Below are 12,169 nucleotides of genomic sequence, written 5' to 3'. Positions count from 1 at the left end.
AATATCATTCTAGATAAATTGTATTTAGTTACTCATAGTTTTACATCAATCATCGATGCATAATATTAAAACTGAACATGTTTTTTTTATATTGAACATTTAAATATATGCATTTTTCTTAAATACTATTCTAGATAAATTATATTTTTTATAAATCAATACATACAAATTAGAAAAATAAAAAATTGAAACAAATTAAAATAAAAAACAGTTCATTTTTTTAAAAAAAAGTTGTGCAAAAAAAATAGAAAAACAATTTAAAAAGCTAAAAGAAATAACGAAAAAAAACAAATAAAAAAACTCGATTCAATTTCTGAACTGAGTTTTTTTTTTTTAAAAAAAAATACACGTTTAGAAATCAATTTCTAGGAATCGATCCGATTTCTAAACGTGAGTTAAAAAATGAAGTTTAGAAATCAGTTCTCCAAGAACTGATTTCTAAACTATGTAAAAAAATGGCAAGTAAGAAATCGGTTTGAGGGGACTGATTTCTCACCATAAACAACGTTTTGTATCATTAGGGTAAGTATATTTTGAGTTGTATTATTTGGGTAAATATTTTTTTTTTATCTTTTAGGTGAAAAAATTGCATTTTAAAAGCACCAAAGATATAAAATCAATTAGATTAAGGATAACTTATTACAGTAGAGGAAAGATATTTAAATAGAGGATGTTGTGTTAATTAAGAAATTAATTAAATAAAAATCAATTATATTAAGAATATTCAACTTATTACTATTTATTCTTAATCTTTTGCCAATCGTTTCATTGAATAGTTTTTTTCACAAAATCTACCATTGAGATTGAAATTTATCAATTCCTTATTATATAAATCATATATTAATTTTCAATTATTTAACACATTATATCATAAGTAAAAATAAGATGATTTGTTTTGTTTATTGAATAAGGCTAATTCTATGAAATGGGATAAGCTAATATGATCCAAAGATATTGCCTTCTCCAAAGCGATTTTATGGAGAGCTCTTCACAATAAGCTTCCAACGGATGAAAATATGTGTTCAAGTGGTCTGACAATTGTGTCTGTGTGCCAACTGTGGCAATGGGTATGAGTCTCAACATCATTTGTTTGTTAATTGTCCTTTTGCCAAGGAGATATGGCATTGGTTGGAGTCAAGAATTAATTGCACTTTGAATTTCTCTTCCTTGATATTCTGAATGTCTGCTTCATTAAAGAACCCCTCAAATGAACGTTGTAATCCTAGTAGTCATCACCTTCTTTGTTTATCAATTCTAGATTAGGAGAAATGTGATTAAATTTGAGAATCATCATGTCAATCTTAATCTGTCATCAACTATATTTTTTCGAATGCTAAGCTAGTGGGTTAGTTGTCCTTTTCTATTATTGTCACACTACTAGAAAATATAAATTTAACGTCGGCCAGTTAACATCGGTTCTAATGAAAAATCGATGTTAACAAAAAATCGGTGACATTTTTGTAAATAAAGTATTTTTGTTAACATCAGTTATAAAATAATTGATGTTTTGAGTTTCCGTTAACGTCGGTTATTTTTAAATCGATGTTATCAATGCTAAGTTAACATTGATTTTCAATAAAATTAATGTTGTTATTTTTCGTTTAACATTTTTTTTATAAAATCGATGTTTTGAATGTTTGTTTTTAATTAATATCAATTTCCATTGTCGTGTTATTCCTTTCACGCCCAAACCTCTTGAGCCCTAGCCTCTCATCCCTGCCATTGTCGTCACTATTGTTACCGTTGTTGTCATGCCGAAACCACTCTCAAGACCTCGCCTTTCATCATTGCTGCTTTCGCCGATTCCAATCCTAATCCCAATTTGACGAAGAAGAAGACAGAGGAAAATGACAAGGTGGAAGAGCATTGCTTCCACCACCAAGAGGCCCTCTTCCTCCTCCTCCCTTTCACCCTCGTCTTGAACCCGTCAATCTCGAAAAAGGTACTTACTCTTCCTTCTTCTTAAGGAGGGAGAAAGGAAGATGAAAAAGGTTTGATCCATCTTCCTTTCTTCTTTCTTTCAGACATGTCCATTACTGTTGCAAGTGTTCGCTAAGATTCGGAGTCACCATTCCATGGAAGACTTTGTCATCAGAGGCAAAGAGCCCAAAGACGAAGTCCAAATTTACACCTAGAAGGACGCTACTCTCTGAGAACTCACTGATCTTTAATTTCTCAATTTCACCTAATGTTTCTTCACTCCATTTTTTCTTATTATGATGAGAATAAGTTATATCATTGATGGTTTGTCCTTCAAATTTTACCTCACTTGCAATTTAGTTCTTGATTAAAATTTAGTGTACAATTTAATCCTTAAACTATTTCAACTCATTTCATGTTAATTCTTTTATTATCACTTTCTAATATAATTTTAATAATTAAAAGACTAAATTGTGCATTTGAATAAATAATAGACTGAATTGCTAGTGAGAATATTTTCAAGACAAATATACAATTTTTGTCAATTAGAAAAATATACCTCTCAAAGAGTGTGGTTACTTATACATAATGAAAGGAGATCTTTCTGAATATTGTCTTTGAAATTGGAATATTTTCACTTTGATGACATGTTAATTTTGCTGGTACTAAGCTCACAGTATTTAAGGATATCCTTGTGAATAAGTGTACTGTCCTTATGGATAACCTATATAATTTTCCCAGTTCCATAATCCATCTTGATCTTTTGAACATCTCAAATTTGTTTCTAGAAGGCTATGAAATGTATTGGGAGAAAGGGAAGTTGTTTGGGATTATGTGGCCTGATTTAATTGTCAATGCATTGCACTCTCCTTTTTGTTAAATGGTTGAACTATTTTTACCGGGATTTGTTTTATCTTGTTTACTCGGTTATGTTTTTGTTTCATTTTAATATTCATTAAACTTCATCATTTCATAAATAAAATGTTTTTCTTATTTTACTTGCAAATTTTCTAATGCTTAAAATTTAGGTGAGAAAAGTGAAAGAGGGAACAAGAAGTTGACGATAGTGGAATGGTTGTCCATCATAAGGAGATAGCTATCAGAAGGAGGATTTCTTGCTTGTAATTCTTTTTTTCTTATCACAGTGTATCTTCCTTGCTTGCTTCATAATATATGACATGAGAAATAATAGATGCATCAAATTTAAAGTTCTTAATTAAGTAGATATACTAAAAATATGGGTTTTAGTATTACATTGAAGGTCTTTATTATTATATATATCACAAACATTTTGTAGAATAGAAATAAGTATCATAGTGATAGCATGGAACTATGTTCATCATTTGATGTTAAATTAAGTTCATTCAATTATCTAATTCTACTCATTGTAAATTTATAGGTTTAATAAATGTGAAGATGATTTCCCATCTTTGAGAGAATACAATGATTACTTAGAGAAAGTAGAGGATTGTTAGTAACACTAACAGGATTACCAGCAGCAGACCTACCAGGGCTGTTAGAGCACCTACTCGTTTTGATGATTTTGTGTAAGGCCGTTAGGGAGCAACCTGGACACGTGGCAGCTTTTGGCAACACTTTTCCCAAATTCTGTTATCATCATTTTATTTGCTGTTGCAATAGAATATTCACTTTGTTATTATGTAATGAACCTTAATTCATCTATAAATAGAAATGAGGATAAGGGAAAAGACAGAAATTACCTCATCCAAATTGCCTATTGCAATGTTTTATCTCCTTTAACTTTCTGCACTTATCCGACCTTGCCGACGACTATGCTTGAGCACAATACTTGTCAGACCGCCATTAAAAGGCTCGAAGAGGCAGTTTCTCGCCTTACCCAGAGTCATATCACACTAGCCCAAACACAAGCCAATTTAACCCAAACATAGTCCTCCCTCTCTTCCAAAATTGATTCCATACTCGAACATCTCACAATCGTGACCACAATCCCTTTTTCCCCCAAATCATCAACCATATCTACCCCACCCCCTCCCCATTCTCTTCCTCACATGAAATTAGAGGTCTCGAGATTTGATGCTCAAGACCCTATCGAGTGGATATTCAAGATACCCCAGTTTTCGATTACCAGGCTATTCTTGACCACCAGAGGCTCACAGTGGCCTCCTTCTACATGGAGGGACCAACTTTAAGATGGTATCAATGGATGTCCAGAAATCGTTTTCTTACTTCTTGGAAGGTGATGCTCTAGGCATTGGAATGTTGCTTCGCACCCTCCTTCTACGATGACCCACAAGGTGCCTTGTTCAAGCTCCAGCAGCGTGGCACTGTGAACGAATACCTTACGGAATTCGAATGGCTCACAAACTGAATCACCAACCTTGCACCACCATTCCTCTTAAGTTGCTTCATTTCTAGCCTCTTCCCTGAGTTACGCTGCGAGGTGCAGGCTTTGTAGCCTTTATCTCTTCCCCAAGTAGAAGCGTTGGCCAAATTCTAGGAAGATAAATTGACGGACCACCATTGCAGTTTTCGTGCAAAAGCACCACCATGAGCCCCTCTGGTTCCACCACCCCTTTAACCCCAGACCCTGCTACACCCAGATTGCCCTTCAAACAATTATCCCCAAAAGATATGGCCATCTGTCATACCCTAATTTCGTCCGGGGACCATCCATTGATGGCATGCAACCTTTGCTTGACCGCTTCGAGGTACTTGGCACCCATTGTTGCACAATACGTAAAGTTCCATAACGTGCCAGAAGTCAAAAGAAAGCATTGTTGCACGATCCGTGAAATTCCGTAACATGCTCGAAACCAAAAGAAAGCATTGTTACGCAATTCGTGAGGTTCTGTAACATTCCAAAAGCCGAAAAAGGGATGATTACGTAATCCGTAAGGTTCCGTAACATTACGGAAGGAAATCAAGCACACTTTTCGCCTAATAAAAAATAAAATAAATTTCCACCGATCATTCGTATTGTAACATCCTTTAATTTCTGTCAAAATGAGTTCTGACCGTTCGGTCATGCCGTAACCACGTTTAAAACCAAAAAAAGAGGCAAAATAATAATATAATAATCAAAGATATCTTTTAGTAAAATAAATCAAAAAAATCAATCGGATGCTTTCTTTGGGATTTTTTCTATCTTAATCGAATTAACTAATAACCAAAGTGAAACTAAGGCTAAAATCAATTCATAAGCCAAACTTTTTGTCATTGCCTAAAAAAGCCATTTTTAAGGTCCAAAGCCTTGAAATGGTCTTTTCCGCTTTTATTGGCTAAATGTAGATTTCTAAAAGGCCTAAAATCTACATGTAACTTTATTACCTCTTTCAAAAATAAAGAGATCAGTAATGATCCAATGTCTTAATGTTTTCTCTATTTTCAAAAGAATCGAAAGATTATTTAATGGTCCAACGCCTTAAATGACCTTTCATTCAATAAAAACATATCTTGCAAAAAAGGATAAAAAATAACTTAACAAAACGCTTTCTTCACAAAGAACTACGTAGGTATGATTTTCTTATCACAATTGAGGAATACGTAGGAGTAAGGGAAACACCCTCGTCGACCACAAAAAGATAAAAATATAAAAAGGCATAAAAAGACATAAGAATGTAAAAAGGGGAAAAATAATATAAATTGAAGTCACATTTGCACATTGGATTAAAGGCTGCCGTCTCTTGTGACGGACGTGTGGGGTGCTAATACCTTCCCCGTGCGTAAATACAACTCCCGAACCTTTCACTTAAAGTTCGTAGACCACGTCTTTTCCGGTTTTTCCGACGTTTTCCTCAAATAAACGTTGGTGGCGACTCCGCGCGTATTCCTTTCTTGGAATACGCTCCCGTGAGTCTCGCGTCGCCCTCCTGCCGAAGGGTAGGTTGCGACAGTTGGCGACTCCATTGGGGACTATTTTTAGAGAGTTAGGCCATTTAATCTTGTGCAATGTTTTATCATGACTTTCTCCTTTGTTGGTTTCCCTTTATTTTTCTTGTGTTCTTTGTATATAACTCTTTGATGCTTTAGTGTGTTTTAAAATGTATGCATGAGGCAAATAGTTATTCATTTAATGCACACAGACACCAACACTATTTGCACACACGGTGAGATGAAAGAGGGCCCTATATCCTGGCTTGTGGGAACATAAGGAGTGGAGGTGAATCTGTGATCATGCTAGGTCTCTGACTTGCTTGATTACAGTGAACCCTCATCTAGAGTTTTTCTCTTTGATAACATATCGTTGCTAGTAGTCCCTACTGCTGCAATATGTTCTTCGAAGGGGATGATACCTCTAGAGACCATCAAGAGAGATATGACCACCTTGGGGAATATCACTAAAAGCCCTTTTAGCTCCCTCCCGTATAGGTCCCTTGAATAGGGGCACGTAATCGACACGCTGCGTGCCATTTTTTCACACTGCCATGCATGTAGTCAAATGTTGTGTACACTTTTGATTATATTTGTTTGTGAATATTGTCATACTATGTACATCCCCGTGTTGTGCCTTTTGCATATGCATCATGCACGGGTTCCGTATCACCTTCTTAAATACATGCGTTGGGCACTATGACGTTGTATCTAAGAAGGAGACAATTTCCTAGGCTCCCGTATTCATAAATTGCATCCTTGTCATATGCATTTCTTCATGCATTCATCCATTCCACCCATGATAGATGTCGGAGTTTTGATTCGCACCGATTTTGTTCAACCGTAAAGCATGGGATCAAGTCAAATGCCTTCGCTTAAAAAGAGGTTCTATCAAGTCAAGGTCAAGAGCCTAGGGATCACCAGTCTAAAAGAGTTAGGGCAGTTGATGGGTCAGCTCCAACGGCAAGCTTTTCGTAAAGCTTACGGTAAAATCTGGGACCTAGCCATGGTAGAAGTCTCTATAGAGGCCATTGCCTCCCTCGCCCAGTATTATGATCAGCCTTTGAGGTGCTTCACCTTTGGGGATTTCCATCTATCACCCATGGTAGAAGAATTTGAAGAGATCCTAGGATGTCCTCTAGGGGGAAAGAGACCATACCTCTTCTCAGGGTTCTATCCCTCATTAGCTAGAATTTCTAAGATAGTCCAAATCTCGGCATAGGAATTAGACCACAGAAATCAAGTCGAAAATGGGATGGTTGGAATACCGAGAAAATATTTGGAGGCAAAAGCAAGAATCTTGGCAGGTAAAGGCGAATGGGCCTTGTTCATAGACATTCTCGCACTGTTGATCTTCGGAGGAGTCCTCTTTTCGAATGTGGATGGGTTGGTGGACCTAGCAGCGATCGACGTTTTTCTCGCCTATCATAACCACAAGGAAAGCCAGGTTGTCGCTATGCTAGTCGACCTATATGACACCTTTGACTGAACATGTGAGAAGAGCAGTACGAGGATTGTTTGCTATACTCCAGCTCTTTATGTATGGTTGGTTTCGCACCTTTTTCGCCAAGAGGTAAGGCATGCTTGCCGCTATAAAGTCACCATTCATGCACAGAGAAAGGAGGGGCAAATTGGGACCAACTCGTAGCAAGCAAAGAAGAAGTGTCTGTCAACTGGTTCCCTCGATGGAAAGAAGGAAGAACCGGAGTTCTTATTTCGTGCGGGGGATTTCCGAATGTTCCCTTGATGGGGACGAGAGGTTGCATTAGTTACAATCCCATTCTTGCTATAAGGCAACTTGGTTACCCTATGAGAGGGGCACCACTAGAGGAAGAGCTCGCACCTGTCATTTCACGAGGTTTCGATAAGACCAACATGGAGACACTTCAGAAGGTCCGCAAGGCATGGGAGGTGGTGCAAAAGAAGGACAAAGAACTCAGGGGCAGCAACAATGGGCCCATCGGTGGCTACCGTAAGTGGTTGAGAGCCCACGTGCAAGGTTTGGATTGGCTCCCGAGTTTGAGAACCGCAAAAAGGGAGGAAGTTGAGGCACCAGAGGAAGACGAAGAGGTGTAGGCCCTTAGGTCAGAACTCGAGCAAGCCCAAATAGTCAAAGAAAGGTTCAAATCAACAGCTCTGAAGATCCGAAAGGAGAATGCCAAACTGAGAGATATAAATGTGGCTACCACCAAAGCCTTGGAACAAGAAACCAAGAGGGCTCGTAGGGAAGAGCATGGCCTGATGCAATCCTACCTCGTAAGGGCATTGGATAGAAGACTCCAAGTAAATTGGGCCAGAGATCCAAGGGAAGGCCCTAGGGTTCTCATGAGCCTTAGGGTAGATTTCGGGCCCATGGGTTAAGTATGAGTCCGCTTATCTATGTAAATATTAGAATAGGTTTTTCTTTCTTTTGGGCCTTGTATTTTGGCCATTCTTGTAGTATAGGGTTTTAGCCTTGTATTTGAGGGCATTTTGGGTAGTCTTTGTAGTAGGGACTTTTTTTTTGTATTTTCATGTATTTTGTCAAGGAGGTGAGCTTAGTTTTTAGATGGGTGTGTGTAGCTAAGCTCTAGCTTCTCAAGGAAGCTTCTCAAGGAGGTGAGCTTAGTTTTTAGATGGGTGTGTGTAGCTAAGCTCTAGCTTCACAAGGAAGTTTTCTCAAAGAAGCTTCTCAAGGAAGTTTTCTTAAGAAAGCTTCTCAAGGAAGCTACCTAGTCTATAAATAGAAGCATGTGTAACACTTGTTGTAACTTTGATAAATGAGAGTCTTGTGAGACACAACTCAAAGTTCAACTTCTCTCCCTTTTTCTTCCTTCAATTTCATGCTCCCCCCTCTCTTTTTCTCTCCCTCTTTCTTTTCCTCCATTGAAGCATCCTCTCCAAGCTTCTTATCCATGGCTCATCTTGGTGGTGAAGCTCCTTCTTCCATGGCTTATTCCCTAGTGGATGGCGCCACCTCTTACCTCTTCTCCTTTGTCTTCCGCTGCATCTCCATGGTGGAAAATCACCATTAAAGGACCTCATTGAAGCTCAAAGATCCAGCCTCCATAGAAGCTCCACAAGCAAGCTTCCATCAAGTGGTAATCAGAGCACAAGAGCTTTAAGTAGGTGCTCCTTAAACCTCCATTAATTTTTTGCTTTACCTTCTCTTCCACTGTTTTTTCTTCATTTTTTCTCCATGTATCTCCTCACATGTCTTGTGCTAAATGTTGTTAACATGATTCTTTAGATTTTCCACCAATTAAACTTGCTATAGAAGCTAGATTTGATTTTCTATGGTTCAAATTTCTTGTTCTTGTTCTCGAACCATGAATTGTGTTGAGTTTAGGTTCCTTTGAGTTTTGTCTTGTTATTTTTTGTGGCTGAAACCTAAACCATAAAATTCTTAAAAAAATATTAAAGTAGAAGAAAACCTCAAAAATCTAGAGTGACTTGTTCACCTATTGTAGTTTTGTCATAGAAGTCATGTCTAATCATGAAACTTGTCACATAAGATTTCTTATGTTGTGCTGAATTTTATTTTTCTTGTTTCTTTGTCTAACTCATTTGTTCATGAGTGTATGAAATTATCTTAGCCTATTATTTGATTTGAGTCAAATATTTAATGTTAATTAGTCTTTAACATGTTCACGCAAAATTCTTAGAGAGTCTTTGATTGTGAACCTTTTCTTGAACTTTTAGGTTTCCTTATGATTGTGTCTATTGTGAATTTGAGTTTTGGTGATTGAATTGCTGGCTGAAATGTTGATCCTAAGTGAATATTGAACTCCTAAAACTGTGGTAAACAATACTAGTGAGTTCAACATACATAGGAAGGTTGAAAGTAAGCCCAATGCAATCAATATACCATGCTTAAAAAAAAAAGAATCGCTGGTGCTGGCAGCTTGGACATACAAACTTGTAAAAATTACTGAGAATTGGTTACTTCGAATTTTGAGCTGAAATTTTTACTTAATTTTACAGACGTCTAGAAGAAAGTTATAAAAAAAGAACCAAGTTATTTGGAGAAAAGGAAAAAAATATATAAATCATACAAGTTGGCAGAAAAAAATCAGTATCCAAAAAAAAAAAGTGAAAGGGAAGTGTGCTTGTTGTTTGGGCTCAAAATGTATTCTATAATTGGTGCCTATGTTGTACCAATCTTAGTTCCGAAATTTCAATTGAAAATTACTGTGAAAACAAGTGCCAAAGCTATAGGTTTGTTGAGTATTTTTTTTATAGTTTTTTTTTACTCTACTCTAGAGTCATTCTAAGTTTCTCTTTGAGTCCTAGCTTGCTTCTATGTCATTTTCATTGCTTTAATTGTTGAGTAATCCTTGAAAAATTGTCTTGTTAAAACTCTATTGGTTTAGTTTTCATTTCATTTTTTTTTGTCTTTGATTATTGCTTGTCTCTTTGTGATGAAGACATGACCAAGAGCAAGGGCAAGGATCCACTTGAAGGACTTGGAGGGCCTATGACAACGGCTAGAGCAAGGCAAGCCTAGGAAGCTCTTCAACAAGTGTTGTCCATACTATTTGAATACAAGCCCAAGTTTCAAGGAGAAAAGTCCAAGGTTGTGAGTTGTATCATGGCCCAAATGGAGGAGGACTAAATGGCACCACTTTGTCTCAATTTTAGAGTGTTTAGTTTGTCTAAATAATGGCCCAATCCTTGTAAAGTTGGCTGACCAAAAATATGTTTGGGGTTAATCAACTAAAAGGGCTTTAGTAGGTTTAGTTCAAGTTGTAATAAGGGCCCAATTGGCAACCTAGGCATAAGCCTTTTGGGAGACCAAATGGTGGCTGACTTGTTGGCTGTTGGGGGTGACTTTTGGTTGCCACAATTTCAGTTACACTCAGCCATTAAGTTTTTTTTTTTTAATTCCCTAGGTTAATGGCATTAAGTTATTTTAATTCTAGGTTAGTGGGCCATTACTAAAATCTGCTGTAAAGCTTCTATATAAGCTTAACCATTTTATCAATAAACACAAGTTGAGTTTTATTCAGAAAATTAGAGTTTATCTCTTTTATCTTAGTGAGAGTGATTCTCCTAAATTCTTGAGTGATTCAAGAACATTCTGGCTATATCAAAGGACTTTCACAACCTTTGTGTGTTGCCCTCGCTGGAAAGAGTGATTATTTCCTTCCTTTAATCTTCACCCTTGTTCTTTCAAACCACAATTCTAGAAAACCCACCTCTGCCCAGAATTATCTCGTGGTCATAACTCCCATTTTACGCACTCAAATTAAGTGATTCTTGAGCCTAACTTGAATTTCTAAACGAGACCTTTCACCTTGTTTTGGAATCACCTCATTTGGAGCCCTGTAGCTTCAATTATTGCCATTTCTATATTTCTGTCCAGCCACCACTTAACCTACGTTTTACCATCCCATTCATCCATTTTATGTCAAGAACCACCTTATTAAGACCCACGAAATTAACTACCTTATTTTCCATCCTTTCCTTAATCAATTTCCGCATTTTCCATCAAGGTTTAATCCTAGACGATCCTAAGTCAGCCCTTGTGCCATGAGGGTTCATATCACTTTGTTTCCTTGTTTATGGGTTGCCATATAGGGAATTGGAAGGAGGATTGGTGTCATCCCTTGAAGAATTTGAGTCAAGAAGAAAGGGGCCAACCACCTTAAGAGCTATTGGACTAAGAAGCACTCCAAATTGAGTGAATCACCAAAGAGAGAACAACCACCAAAATTGAGGACCGTTTTGTAATTTTGTAATTGGCAATTTACTTACCTTCATTGCTTTCAAGTTTTGTAACAAAAAGGCCTTTCATTGGAAGTGTGTTGGGAGCCTCCAATAGGTTACCAAACTTCCATTTGTGTAATAATTTTTGGCAATTTTTCCTTAGGATAGTGAGTGTTTTGTTGGGAGCCTTGAATGTGGTCATCCAAACACTCTTAGGATTTGCCTAGTTTACATTTCTTGCTTACTTTCATAGCTTATTTCCTTTACCTTCCATTGTCAAACCGCCTAGATAGCTTTCCTTTTACCAATTAGTTTTTTACCTTATCTTTCACACCTCTTTTAGTGTTTATTTTGGCTAGTTTCAACCATAGTTTCTTTTACCTTTTGTTTTCAAACCTCCAACAAGAAAGAACCACAACATAGAAACCAACATGAGTCATCATTCATCTAGTGTTAATGGCGAGGGTACTAGTCATAAAGACCCTTTATCTAGAATCTTAGATGAGTTGAGTTCCCTCAAGTTATGGAAAGAAAAACAAGAGAGAAAAGAAAAAGGAAAAAAAAGAGTGGAAGAAATAAGTCAAGATGAAAGAAAGAAAATAAGAGAGGAAGGAAGAAGAAAAATAATGAAAGAAATGAAAAGAGAAAAACATGCCTCCTATAGTAGTCATAACTCTTGCAAAAGCCTAAGTGAAGAACTTCGTGACTA

Source organism: Glycine soja, chromosome 14 (genome assembly GCF_004193775.1).
Source record: "Glycine soja cultivar W05 chromosome 14, ASM419377v2, whole genome shotgun sequence".
NCBI lineage: Eukaryota > Viridiplantae > Streptophyta > Magnoliopsida > Fabales > Fabaceae > Glycine > Glycine soja.
Note: the sequence above shows the minus strand (reverse complement) of the source record.